This window comes from Oncorhynchus mykiss, chromosome 27, assembly GCF_013265735.2.
Source record: "Oncorhynchus mykiss isolate Arlee chromosome 27, USDA_OmykA_1.1, whole genome shotgun sequence".
NCBI lineage: Eukaryota > Metazoa > Chordata > Actinopteri > Salmoniformes > Salmonidae > Oncorhynchus > Oncorhynchus mykiss.
In genome coordinates, this window is record NC_048591.1 from 11,732,175 (window position 1) to 11,746,638 (window position 14,464).

Genomic DNA, 14,464 nt, shown 5'->3' on the forward strand with positions numbered 1-14,464 from the left:
AGCACCTGGTAGATGTAATGTAAAATGGTCAATCTTCCAATGATATGCCTACAAATACGTCACAATGCTGCAGACACCTTGGGGAAACGACAGAAAGTGTAAGCTCATTCCTGTTCCATTCACAGCCATATAAGGAGACATTGGAACACAGCGCCTTCAAAATCTGGGGCACTTCCTGTTTGAAATTTCATCTTGGTTTCGCCTGTAGCATCAGTTCTGTGGCACTCACAGACAATATCTTTGCAGTTTTGGAAACGAGTGTTTTCTTTCCAAAGCTGTCAATTATATGCATAGTCGAGCATCTTTTCGTGACAAAATATCTTGTTTAAAACCTCTTCATCCTACCCCCTCCTTTTTCGAACATTCTGTTAAAAATCGCGCAACATTTCAGCGTCCTGCTACTCATGCCAGGAATATAGTATATGCATATGATTAGTATGTGTGGATAGAAAACACTCTGAAGTTCCTAAAACTGGTTAAATCACAGCTGTGACTATAACAGAACGTGTGTTTCATCGAAAAGCGCAAGAAAAACTGGTCACTGAAAGCTGAAAAAAGTATCCATGCGCCACTTTCATGTATTGTTTAAAGGACACCAAATTTAATATGGACACGGATGCAATTCCTACAGCTTCCACACGATGTCGCCAAAAACGTCATTTTCATTGACAAAAATCCTTTGAGACGTGACCAATTGATCCCTCATTCCATCCAGCCTACAACAATCGATTTTGGAAGATTGAAAAATGGACATTGTTTTCTTGAGTAGCTGCTATTGAATACAGATCGCCCAGTGATCAATTTGATCGCTTATTAACGTTTACAAATACCTAAAGTTGGGTTACAAAAGTAGTTTGAAGTGTTTTGTCAAAGAATATAGGCAACTTATATAATTTTTAAAAATGACGTTGCGTGTTGGAAGAGAGCTTTTTTCCTGAAGCAGACAGGCTATACAAATTGATATTTTGGGCATACATGGACGAATTTAATCGGGAAAAATATCAATTTGTGATGTTTATGGGACATATAGGAGTGCCAACAAAGAATATCATCAAAGGTAATGAATGTTTTATATTTTATTTCTGCGTTTTTGTGTAGCGCCGGCTACGCTAATTATTTTGTTTACGTCCCCTTCAGGTATATTGGGGTGTTGCATGCTATCAGATAATAGCTTCTCATGCTTTTGCCGAAAAGCATTTTAAAAATCTGACTTGTTGGCTAGATTCACAACGAGTGTAGCTTTAATTCAATACCCTGCATGTGTATTTTAATGAACGTTTGAGTTTTAACGAGTACATTTAGCATTTAGCGTAGCGCATTTGCATTTCCAGGTGCCTAGTTGAGACGTCTGCGTCTCAAGTAGGATCAAGAGGTTAAAACGGGAACGTTTTTCATCCAAAAATTAAAAGAGCGCCCCCTATATCGAAGAAGTTAAAACTTGTTTTTCAACCACTCCACAAATTTCTTGTTAACAAATTAGAGTTTTGGCAAATTTGTTAGGACATCTACTTTGTGCATGACACAAGTAATTTTTTCAACAATTGTTTACAGACAGATTATTTCACTTATAATTTACTGTATCACAATTCCAGTAGGTCAGATGTTTATATACACTAAGTTGACTGTGCCTTTAAAAAGCTCGGAAAATTCCAGAAAAGGATGTTATGGCTTTAGAAGCTTCTGATAGGCTAATTGACATCATTTGAGTCAATTGGAGGTGTACCTGTGGATGTATTTCAAGGCCTACCTTCAAACTCAGTGCCTCTTTGCTTGACATCATAGGAAAATCAAAAGAAATCAGCCAAGACCTCAGAAAAAAAATTGTAGACCTCCACAAGTCTGGTTCATCCTTGGGAGCAATTTCCAAATGCCTGAAGGTTGCATGTTCATCTGAACAAACAATAGTATGCAAGTATAAACACCATAGGACCATGCAGCCGTCATACCACTCAGGAAGGAGACGTGTTCTGTCTCCTAGAGATGAACGTGCTTTGCTGCGAAAAGTGCAAATCAATCCCTGAACAACAGCACAAGACCTTGTGAAGACACTTACAAAAGTGTCAATATCCACAGTAAAACGAGTCCTATATCGACATAACCTGAAAGGCCGCTCAGCAAGCATGACGCTCCAAAACCGCCATAACAAAGCAAGACTACGGTTTGCAACTGCACATGGGGACAAAGATTGTAATTTTTTGAGAAATGTCCTCTGGTCTGATGAATCAAAAATAGAACTGTTTGGCCATAATGACCATTGTTATGTTTGGAGGAAAAAGGTGGAGACTTGCAAGCCGAAGAACACCATCTCAACCGTGAAGCACGGCGGTGGCAGCATCATGTAGTGGGGGTGCTTTGCTGCAGGAGGGACTGGTGTACTTCACAATATAGATGGCATCATGTGGGAGGAACATGGTGTGGATATATTGAAGCAACATCTCAAGACATCAGTCTGGAAGTTAAAGCTTGGTCGCAAATGGTTCATCCAAATGGACAATGACCCCAAGCATACTTCCAAAGTGGTGGCAAAATGGCTTAAGGACAACAAAGTCAAGGAATTGGAGTGGCCATCACAAAGCCCTGACCTCAATCCTATAGAAAATGTGTGGGTAGAACTGAAAAAGCATGTGCGAGCAAGGAGGCCTACAAACCTGACTCAGTTACACTAGCTCTGTCCGGAGGAATGGGCCAAAATTCACCCAACTTATTGTGGGAAGCTTGTGGAAGGCCACCCGAAACATTTGACCAAGTTAAACAATTTAAAGGCTATGCTACTAAATGCTAATTGAGCGTATGTAAACTTCTGACCCATTGGGAATGTGATGAAAGAAATAAAAGCTGTTATTATTCTGACATTTCACATTCTTAAAATAAAGTGGTGATCCTAACTGACCTACGACAGGGAATATTTACTAGGATTAAATGTCAGGAATTGAGTGTAAATGTATTTGGCTAAGATCTATGTAAACTTCCGACTTCAACTGTATTTATTTAATTGCTATTATTATAATTTTTTAAATATATATTGCCCTTTATTATTTCTCGCAAACCCTACCACCCCTCCCCTAATTGAAGTAAATGAAAAAATGACAACATTTAGGCTTCTACTTCCAGTTTATGCATACTATATACATTTTACGGGCACAATCAATTTTACAATCATTATATTTAGTTTGTTTTTAGTCCTGGTCTTCCTCTATTTCTGATGTCCATCCATTCTATTTGCCATATGTTTTTTATGTATTTTTTAACTAAGCTATTTCACAAAAGTTCTGAACCTATATACAATTTACCGCCACAGTATCTTTTACATTCGCTATCTTGTTGTTATTATTCCCGCCCATCAACTCCATTCAACCCCTCCCATCTGTCTCTTAACACCATCCATTATGGATTTCTATTTTCCATATATTTTTCAACTGTGCTGTGATGCTTCACAAAAGTTCTGAACCTTTCTATTCTCATAGTTTCTACAGATCGTAAATTAAAGGTACATTTCTTTTGCTACAAGTATTGTTATATTATTGATCGATTGACTATGACTTTTCAAATCACCCAGTATTGCTATCTGCAGCGTAAGCTGCAGGTAAATGTTTCAATTCTTCAGCCATTCCTGGACCTGTGACCAAAAACGAGCTACGTGTGGACATTACCAAAATAGTTGATCTAATGACTCTGCCTCCTCTCAGCAAAATCTGAAGAGCTGGGAAGGTTGTATCCCAGATATATATAACATTCTATTGGTTGCATTAATTTTGTATAATAATTTAAATTGAAAAATTAGATGTTTTGAATCCGGCATAGTTTTGCGTGTCAATTCATAAACCGACATTTGCTAACTAACATTACACATTAACTTACAATAAAAACAGTTTTCTAACAAAATGTGAAACTTATATCTGAAAATGTAGCTAGACCGTATACATGGATGAACGCTTCACGGCAGACTGGAACCATTTAACTCTGTTTTGTTTGTAGCTACATCATGTTTGGCCAGTGTTGTTTTACGTCTCTCCAGTTCACACTGACCGTGGCGTGTGCAGAAATTAGCCCATCACTTATACCAATCGATCTGTCGATTGCGCCTGCTAAAGTCAGGGCATCAATGTTGTTGAGAAAAGTAGCAAAACCTAACATTATATCGTCAAAAATGGCACCGTGGAAAGGACTGTCAACACATACTGAACAGCTCACGTTATAGACAGAAGCATGCTTCATGGCAGACCAATCCAAACCTCCGGCATGTCCAGCCAATCCCTTATCTCAGCCAATCATGGCTAGCAGGAAGTTTCCTGCCATTTTCCATGGCTTAACCAATTAGGCTTGTAATTTTAACAATTGTATTCATATTTATGGATGGAATACAAGTTTGTTATTAAGGCACTTAAAAGTTCACATGTTCCAGAAGGCATTTCTGCCAAAAATGCATCCCGAGTTGCGCATCAGTCTAAGGCACTGCATCGCAGTGCTTGAGGCGTCACTACAGACCGGGGTTCGATCCCAGGCTGTGCCTCATGGTTCTCCTGGCCGAGTTTCTTGAAACGAGTCACATTTCTTCATTGATGTGTTCCCCTAACGATGTGTTCTCTAAGCTCCACAACACGTTGTGAGTAACGATGGGTCATGAGCAGCAGTGACTGTGGCCCAATTCCTGGAAAGTAGAACCTGTCCTCTAACCATCTTGGCCCCACCACTAGCTGTGCGCTAGTGGTGAGCAAGGACATAATTGGATGCTGGGAACTTGGCATTAAGAGAGTGGGGTGATTAAGCTGAATGTGAGACACTGAACAAGTTGTCTGTCCAAAACTGCCTTTGTTCCTCACAGTATGTCCCTGCTGGTTTGGAGACAGGCACACAAACAGACTGCTTGTCATTCCCTAGATCTACAGCCAGTACATTTGTGTAGCAGAGGAGACATGAGGTATTAAAACTAAATGGCTCAGAGAGAATGTGTCTGCTGCCACAGAATGTCTGTTGTCTCCTTGACGAACAGATTAACTTTTAGGTCCACAAAAAGAGATGCGTGTGCAAATATTGAACTGGAAACATTTTCACGCTGGGAGAAATTTTACAGCATGATGTCACAATCAGAGCGATTGGGAACTAGTTCACACTGGATTTTTACATGTCAGCCTGCAGTATTCTCTGGACCTATAGCCAATCAGGTGTCAGACCTGAGCTTTTCAAGGCTGTGAAGCCTTTTATTCCTCCTACACAGTAACCTCAGCAGAAGATAGACATCAACTGAGTCATGGCGCCAATGTAACTAACTGGGTAACCTAAAGGTGTTGTGTTATACATGGCTAGTGTTGAAATTGCTGTTGTTGATAACTGTTTTGACGACTAGAAAAGTCCATTCAAAAGCACCATATTATTGTGAAGGCACAATAATTAGATAGATTAGGGAAAGCATCAAGTAGAATACGTTCATCAATCCACTAGTTCTCTATTTTATTATTTTCATCTATAATAAATGAATTCAATTTGGATAACATAATGCACTGACAGCTCTGCATTGATCAGTCTTTTGTGCTGCCTTCCACAGGCAAACGATTCAATACAGTCTACAAATGTCATCAATGAACATTTGACATCTTGGCCATGTTCTATTATACTCTCCACCCGGCATAGCCAGGAGAGGACTGGCCACCCCTCATAGCCAGGTTCCTCTCTAGGTTTCTTCCTATGTTCCTGCCTTTCTAGGGAGTTTTTCCTAGCCACGGTGCTTCTACAACTGCATTGCTTGCTCTTTGGGGTTTTAGTCTGGGTTTCTGTATGGCACTTTGTGACATCACCTGATGTAAGAAGGGCTTTATAAATACATTTTATTGAACATTAAATAATGTTGGAGCATAATGGCTGCTGGAGCCATATAGGCTTCTTCATCTATTGCCAGGGCTTGGGGGATAATAAAGTTGTTGTTTTTTCCACGAGGAAGCTGCAAAAGGACCAGGAAGTGCCTGTGGAGACTGTGATGTCATTACAGAGTGACAGTCAGGCTTTTTTTGAACGGGGATATGAGGGACCACTGGGCCTGTCCCCAAATGTCCCCAATGCCACCACCTGGGCCCAGGTCTATGTGACAGATGGAGTGACAGATGTCTCTCAGCAGCTCACAGGTGACGGCTAGAAGCCTAATGGGCTCCTCTCCTCCATCCTCCACACAACGTCATTCTGCCGGGGAACACAGACACAGCAATTCAAGGACATGTTGTGCTGTGCACCACGTGTCACTGCCAAGGGTAGGTATTAGGGAATGGGAATGTGTCTAAGATGCATCATTATTACCGTGCATTCTGTCTGTATTCACCCAAGGCAGTGCTTTGATTCCATATTGGCCTCAGTGGTTTGAATGAGAGCATATTTTGGATTTGCCTTTTGACTGATCTTTTTCCATTGAATTGGGAGGTAATAAGATTATTTCCCAATTTGGATAACATAATGCACTGACAGCTCTGCATTGATCAGTCTTTTGTGCTGCCTTCCACAGGCAAACGATTCAATACAGTCTACAAATGTTCACAAAGTGCATAAAACACAAAACCCAATCCCAATGGAAATGAGATGGCTGATTGGCCACTCAGACTGACCTGAATGCTATCACTGTTAGATAACTAATAACTGAACATTTCTGCCCCTCTGTCTTTTCCGTTCCCCTCTTCAACTTGTAATGACACATTCTGATTAGGCGCCATGAACGATTAAACAAAGAAATGGCGATTCTTTTCACTGCATAAAATGGTGCAATTTGTTATTTGTGAAAAAAGGAAGATCAGCTTGTGTTAATAAAGTCCCGATTATTGTTACTCATTACCATTGGATATATGTAATCGTGAGCTCATTAATGTCCCATCAAATTACACAACACGGCTAAATCCTCCACATGGAAAAGGAAAGGTTTCTCGTAAGAGCAGTGCTTTAATTTGATTGTAATGGTTTTAATTGAGAGAATATTAATAACCCCCTTCTACCTCTCTCTGCATCGGGAGGCCAAATTAGAAGTTGTGCTCTTGTTGGAGGAAGTCAAATCTGATTGATTAATTGTTGCAGGCAGTGCTGATGAGCAGGGAGAGAACGGTGCCTGCCTGAGACCCATAGCTAATTTACAAGACTTGGGAAACCCCACTGCTCCCATACTCTCACAATCTGCTGGCTGGGGCTGGGAGGAAGAAGACAATCATTTGTGACAAGCTGTCTTTGGCTTGCAACTGTTTTTTCAGGAGAACGTGGGTGGAACCTACACATGTACATCTCCTTGACGCTCCTGAAGTTAGATGGTTAATTCCCCAACTTGGAGATGTCAGAGCTAGTCTGCATAAAGTTCCGGGATTCTTCCAATGGCATTGAGGAATACAAAACATCCGTCATTGGCTTCGTCAATAAGTGCATTGAGGAAGTCGACCCCACAGTGACCGTACGTACAGTGCCTTACGAAAGTATTTGGCCCCCTTGAACTTTGCGACCTTTTGCCACATTTCAGGCTTCAAACATAAAGATATAAAACTGTATTTTTTACACAATCATGAAGTGGAACGACATTTATTGGATATTTCAAACTTTTTTAACAAATCAAAAACTGAAAAATTGGCCTCTAATTCAAATGTGTAGCCTATATTTAGTGTGTATATTTTGGGATTGCCAAATTAATCGTAACCCGAGAAATCTCATTCTACAGTGCATTCTGAAAGTATTCAGACCCCTTGACTTTTTCCACATCTTGTTACATTACAGCCTTATTCAAAAATGGATAAACAATTTCCCTCATCAGTCTACATACAATACCCCATAATGACAAAGCGTTAACTGTTTTTTAGACATTTTTGCAAATGCATAAAAAAATAAAACAGAAATACCTTATTTACATAAGTATTCAGACCCTTTGCTCTGAGACTCGAAACTGAGCTCAGGAAAATCTTGTTTCCATTGATCTTCCTTGAAATGTGTCTACAACTTAATTGGAGTCCACCTGTGGTAAATTCAGTTGATTGGACATGATTTGGAAAGGCACACACCTGTCTATATAAGGTCCCCCGGTTGACAGTGCATGTCAGAGCAAAAACCAAGCCATGAGGTCGAAGGTATTGTCTGTAAAGATTTGAGACAGGATTGTGTCGAGGCACAGATCTGAGGAGGGGTACCAAAATATTTCTGCAACATTGAAAGTTCATCCGTTCATCTCCTCTGTGTTTCACAAAGACACGGTGGTTGGAACAAAAAATGTGGACTCATCAGACCAAAAGACAGATTTCCACCGGTCTAATGTCCGTTGCTCGTGTTTCTTGGACCAAGCAAGTCTCTTTTTATTATCGGTGTCCTTTAGTAGTGGTTTCTTTGCAGCAATTCAACCGTGAAAGCCTGATTCACGCAGTCTCCTCTGAACAGTTGATGTTGAGATTTCTGTTACTTTAATTTATTTGGGCTGCCATTTCTGAGGCTGGTAACTCCAATGAACTTATCCTCTGCAGCAGAGGGGTATTCCTTTCCTGTGGTGGTCCCCATGAGAGCCAGTTTCATTATAGCGTTTGATGGTTTTTGGGACTGCGTTTGAAATTTCTTGAAAAGTTCCATATTGACTGACCTTCATATCTTTAAGTAATGATGGACTGTCATTTCTCTTTGTTTATTTGAGCTGTTCTTGCCATAGAATGGACTTGGTCTTTTATCAAAGAGGGCTAACTTCTGTATTTCACCCCTACCTTGTCACAACACAACTGATTGGAAGGATCTGTATTGTAATGTACTTCCATCGCCTCTCAAAAATGTAATTATAGCGTTTTATTCTCTCTTGAAATGATTGCCCTTATAAAGAAATGAGTTGATGTGATTTAAGTTGTCTGGCTTTGTAAAGAAGTCGTGTTATTCACCAGCTCCAGAGCCAGGTGGTTTTGAATTCAAGGCTAAATTGTTCCCACACTGAATATTGGTGCGGAACTTCAACCATGCATTTGCTCATGTGACAATTGTTCAGTTTTACATGATCATCACACCAGCATGCTCTTCATTAGTTTCATAAAGAAAGGTGGAGACGTAATCTCTCATTACAGTGCTTCTTAGCCCTTTTCTAATAGAACAGTTTAGATTGACCAAAGATGTCTTTTATAATTGGAAACCCTAGAAGAGCATTATTCCTTACTTTACCATGTCTGGCTAAAGCAACACATTTATTTCTATGCTTGTTTTCATGGGTTTCTAACTTTTGTTAGACTAAAGTGAAGTAATTGACACTAATTAAATCACTATTTTAGTTTACATGCACTGCATCATTCCTGTTGGGATAGTATTTGCCAATGTGGTGTATAAAGAAATCAAGCACTGTTTGCATCAATTATAAGCACGTCATGAAAGCATCTGGTAGACGTTCCCAATCAATACGCTCGATGGAGGTCATTTGTATTTGTATTTAAAGTGCAATCATTGTAACACTAGGGACAGATATTTTTGCACCACTGATTTCAAACTACAGCTCTGCTACTCTTGAACAAGGTTTCAGAAACACTTTTCATGAGTAATCCTTTACATGTTCAAACACATGCTGAAGTGAATGAAGAGTTGCACTCTTCACCTAAAAGGCCAGGGTGCATTTTGGTTTAAAGTACATTTGCAGTTTAATGATTTAATACAATCAAACATTTTTTCCATATAGTATCATAAACCAAAACTCTATTTGTAGATGAGAAAGACACAGATCTCCTTCAGTTTCTATAAACACAAAGATCTAATACAGTATAGGCTATCCAATGTCCATTGAAAAATGCCTGAGAAACTAAGATGGCCTCTGGCTCTAGTGAGCAAAACATAAAAAGATAAAGAAAATCTAACTGTCAGGTAACACAGAAAATACATTAGTTGTATAGTTTGTAGTCCTTTTATAACATCAATTCATGCAAATGTAACTTCGTAGTGGGAGTCAGTATGGTAAATGGCCATCTGACTAGCAAGGGTAGCTCTTTGGATCTTCAGATGAGGATATGGCCGAAATTGCCTCAGGGAAATATTCCTGTGTAGATGTACCAGAAATCTACTCTACCATAAAGAGACATGATGGTAGAATCTATTCAGCCATTAAACCTCCTCTGTGCATGTTCTGTTCAAATGCATTCACATAATGGTTCCTACAAAAACATATTCATGCTTTGTATTTGTTTTTAATGACAGACCCAGCGTTCTCACATACAGTGCATTCGGAAAGTATTCAGACCCCTTGACTTTTTCGAAATGTTGTTACGTTACAGCCTTATTCTAAAACTGATTAAATATATTTTTTCCCTCACAATACCCCATAATGAAAAAGCAAAAACTATTTTTTAGATTTCTTTGCAAATGTATTAAAAATAATAAACGGAAATATTACAAGTATTCAGACCCTTTACTCAGTACTTTTTTGAAGCACCTTTGGCAGCGATTACAGCCTTGAGTCTACTTGGGTATGACGCTACAAGCTTGGCACACCTTTATGTTGGGAGTTTCTCCCATTCTTCTCTGCAGATCCTCTCAAGCCCTGTAAAGTTGGATGGGGAGCTTTGCTGCACAGCTATTTTCAGGTCTCGCCAGAGATGTTCGATCAGGTTCAAGTCTGGGCTCTGGCCGAGCCACTCAAGGACATTCAGAAACATGTCCCAAAGCCACTACTTCATTGTCATGGCTGTGTGTGTTAAGCATCATTGTCCTGTTGGAAGGTGAACCTTCGCCCCAGTCTGAGGTCCTGAGTGCTTCATCAAAGATCTCGATGTACTTTGCTATGTTCTTCTTTCCCTCGATCCTGACTATTCTCCAAGTCCCTGCCACTAAAACACATGGTGCCAGGTCTCCTCCAGACGTGACGCTTGGCATTCAGGCTGAAGAGCTCAATCTTTGTTTCATCAGACCAGGGAATCTTCATCTGAGAGTATATTAGTTGCCTTTCGGCAACTCCAAGCGGGCTATCATGTGCTTTTTACTGAGGAGTGGCTTCAGTCTGGCCACTCTACCATAAAGTCCTGATTGGTGGAGCGCTGCAGAGATGGTTGTCCTTCTGGAAGGTTGTAACCTCTTCAAAGAAAAACTCTGGAGCTCTGTCAGAGTGACCATCGGTTTCTGGGTAACCTCCCTGACCAAAGCCCTTCTCATCCTATTGCTCAGTTTGGCCGGGCGGCCAGCTCTAGGAAGAGTCTTGGTGGTTCCAAACTTCTTCCGTTTAAGAATGATGGAGGCCACTGTGTTCTTGGGGACCTTCAATGCTGCAGAAATGTTTTTGTACCCTTCCCCAGATCTGTGCTTTGACACAATCCTGTCTCGGAGCTCTACGGACAATTCCTTCAACCTCGTGGCTTGGTTTTTGCTCTGACACGTGCACTGTCAACTGTGGGATCTTATATAGACAGTATTTTCAATAGACAGTGTGTCTTTTCAAATCATGTCCAATCAATTGAATTTACCACAGGTATTGTGTGTAGATCAATGATTAATTGTTTTTTTTAATACATTTTAGAATAAGGCTGCAATGTAACAAAATGTGGGAAAAGTTGAGGGTTCTGAATACTTTCCGAATGCACTGTAAAACAGTAGCCCACTATTCCAATCACATTTTTGCTTACTCAAGGTCAGTTTGTTGTTGTACATTCAATTAGAATTTTAAAGCATAATAAAGAATGAATTTGTTTCTGACATTTGATTAAAAAAAACAGTTGCTACTGTAAGCCAGTCAATTTTATATCCAAGCAAGTAGTAATTCAATTAAATGTGTGTGCTAGAGCTGGACGATATGGACAAAATTTTCCCTGCTCTACTATGTACCCATTCTGAAGTGCTGTCCCAGACTTTTCTGTTGAGGTCAAACTTCTTTCAACCCACACGTCTAGTTCTAAAAAAACAGTGTCTCCCCCCCCCCCCCCCCCCCCCCCCACACACACACACACACACACACACACATATACAAACACACAGTGGACGGCCCCTGCCCCTCGCGCCTTGACACTGAATGTTTCTTCCCTTCCCAGGACTTGACCTCCTCACAACATGTCCTGTCTCGTAACTGTCGTATTTGTCATCCCACGTTATTTCGTTAAACTCTTGTCTTCTTTTCCCTGTCACTGTCAGTTGAGTAAGCAAAGGATTAAAGCAGGAATTACACAAGGCGTTTGCTTACATTTGTGCATTCAGAGCCTGCTAAAAATAATTGGGTCCTTTCTAATACACATGAATGGGAGCCAAAGTACTCAGCTTGGCTTCTAAGATTCAAATTGGTTTACTGCTGCAAGAATATACCTGCAACGAGATCACCCTGATGTCAACATTACTTTTTCTACGTGATTAGTACATCAAAGAACAGAAGGTGATTAAGTTAGAGAAACAAGTGCTTAAAGCAGTCACATTGTTGAAGTTTTAAATAGATACAGCCCTACTGTATTAATAACTATTGTAGTGGATGAGAATACACTCCGTTTTTAGAAGAATGCATGTATGAAAGGACGACATTTGCCTCATTAAGTTTGCGACACAGAGCAATTAGCAGCAGTGGTGAGAATACTGTAGGCCCTCTCAGGCGGGGAGTCTGTATAGCTTTCTCTTTGAAAACCTGTTTAAAGCCTACAGAGAGCTCAGAGATCATCTTATTGTGCTCAGCTCCGAAAACCCACAGAATCAGCCTGGAAAATATATTGTGCATTAAATGTTTTTTTTATAGATGAGAATGTTTCTAAATAATTGTGGTCTGTGTTCTGCAGTCTATATTGATTGTCATATTTTACGGGGAAACATTTTTGGAAAAATAAATGTTTGTTTCTGTTTTTTTCGGGGGGGGGTTGCATTTCTCAGATCAAAAGGGACCTCAGTAGCTTGAAGAGGAGTGCTGTAGCTTAGACACAATATTATGAAATGCTTTTTGAAAGGGACTTGTCATTCTCTAGCCATGTGCTGTACTGAGACAAACACCTACCGACTAGAGATGCAAACAGAAGAGCAAAATTAACAGTCGTTTGTAGCTTGGCATTTGCACTTCAGAGGTGTCTGTAGTAAGGACATTACGTCAACAAACAACCCATTGACTTTCCTAATGTACCTTATTCCTCTGTAAGACCTTATACAGAGAGGACTTGTCAGTATCCATAATCAGTTCTTGGAACCAGCCCATGACATCACTCCTCAATATATTATTTATTCTACTGTGTATTATATTGTATTTGTTACAATACTATGTTGAACATGGAATCTAGGCTGTGAGGACACAGACCAAGTTGACCAAGAATAGAACTACAGTCAAAACCCCTCCACACTTGCCATACCAAATAGTGACATACTGAAGTGCACTTTCTTCTTTATAGTGCACCGGTCTCTATGGCAGCAGCTGTGTAGTTTGGAGCCAAGCAATGGCCTCTTTTTCCTAATTACGAGCAGAATTAGGATGTGCTGCTCTCGGCTTTCAAACAGCTCTAGTGTTAAGAAAAACGTTTCTTTCAGATCCGTTGAACTGGATATTAGAGCGTTTTCAATCACCTTTGAGATGTTATTGTTCGTGTGAAATTACACATAATGGTGTTGTGATCAATATCTCTGCACCTTGACTGCACTACTGCTCCGTGCTTAAGTAGACCACTGAGCATTAAGGCTTGTAGTTGTGTGGAGTGGCTTGTCACAAATGCTTGTTGGCACAGTTGCCTGAAAGAGACCAAGTGCAATTAGGGTATAGTCTTGAGAATTGTCGATGTTATCATTATTAGTGCAGGAAAACAGAAACACAGAGGGGTCAATATTGTTTTTTTATTCCACTTTCCTTTACTTCAGAAGATACCTTTTGAAAGCCTCTGTTTCTCCTCACTTCCTTGCTCTTGGCCATCTGCTCAGGAGTGAAAATGTCACGATGGCAGGACCAGCAGGGGAGATGCCAGGCGGTCTTTGAGTTTCTGTGTTCTCTGACAGTTCTGTACAGCAGGGGAGCCCTAACAGACAACCTCATATTTACTACAACAACATACAACTCTCATCTTTGTCATATACTGCCAGCTGACTGTTTTTCCAATATAGAAGTAAAGAATATCTGTATGGATGACTGGACTAGTTTTCTTAATAATGAAAAAACAATGCATTGTCCAAGAACTAATGTGTGTTTTAATGAAGGAACTCCCCCATGACAAATACGACTTGAAATAGTTTTCCTAAAGGCAGTGGTGCTATTTTCATAGCATTGGTGCCAGTTTATTCCTGCTTTGTAGGATGAACCATTGTCTCAATAACTGATGGAACGTTGTCTCATAATAAGTCTAATGTTCCTGTTGACAGACTGTTGACATGAGGACTATTTCCAGACTGTCAGGCAAGGCAACGATGTTCAATCCAGAAACAGTAGGGCATACCAGATTTATAATATCTGTTACCCAACCTCTCCTAGTATAGTATGGTAGGGCCTATAGTCTGTCCAGAATGAAAGTATCCAGTATCTGACTAATCTTGCATAAGAAAAGCTATTTGGTTTATTTCAATAAGAAATGGGTGG

At 40.1% G+C, this 14,464-nt stretch overlaps 1 protein-coding gene across 4 annotated transcripts in view; it reads left to right on the forward strand.

Annotated features, from left to right (window-relative positions):
• Positions 1–14,464, forward strand: part of LOC110507545 (limbic system associated membrane protein) — a 1,153,754-nt gene that overhangs the window by 760,195 nt on the left and 379,095 nt on the right. The window lies entirely within an intron of this gene.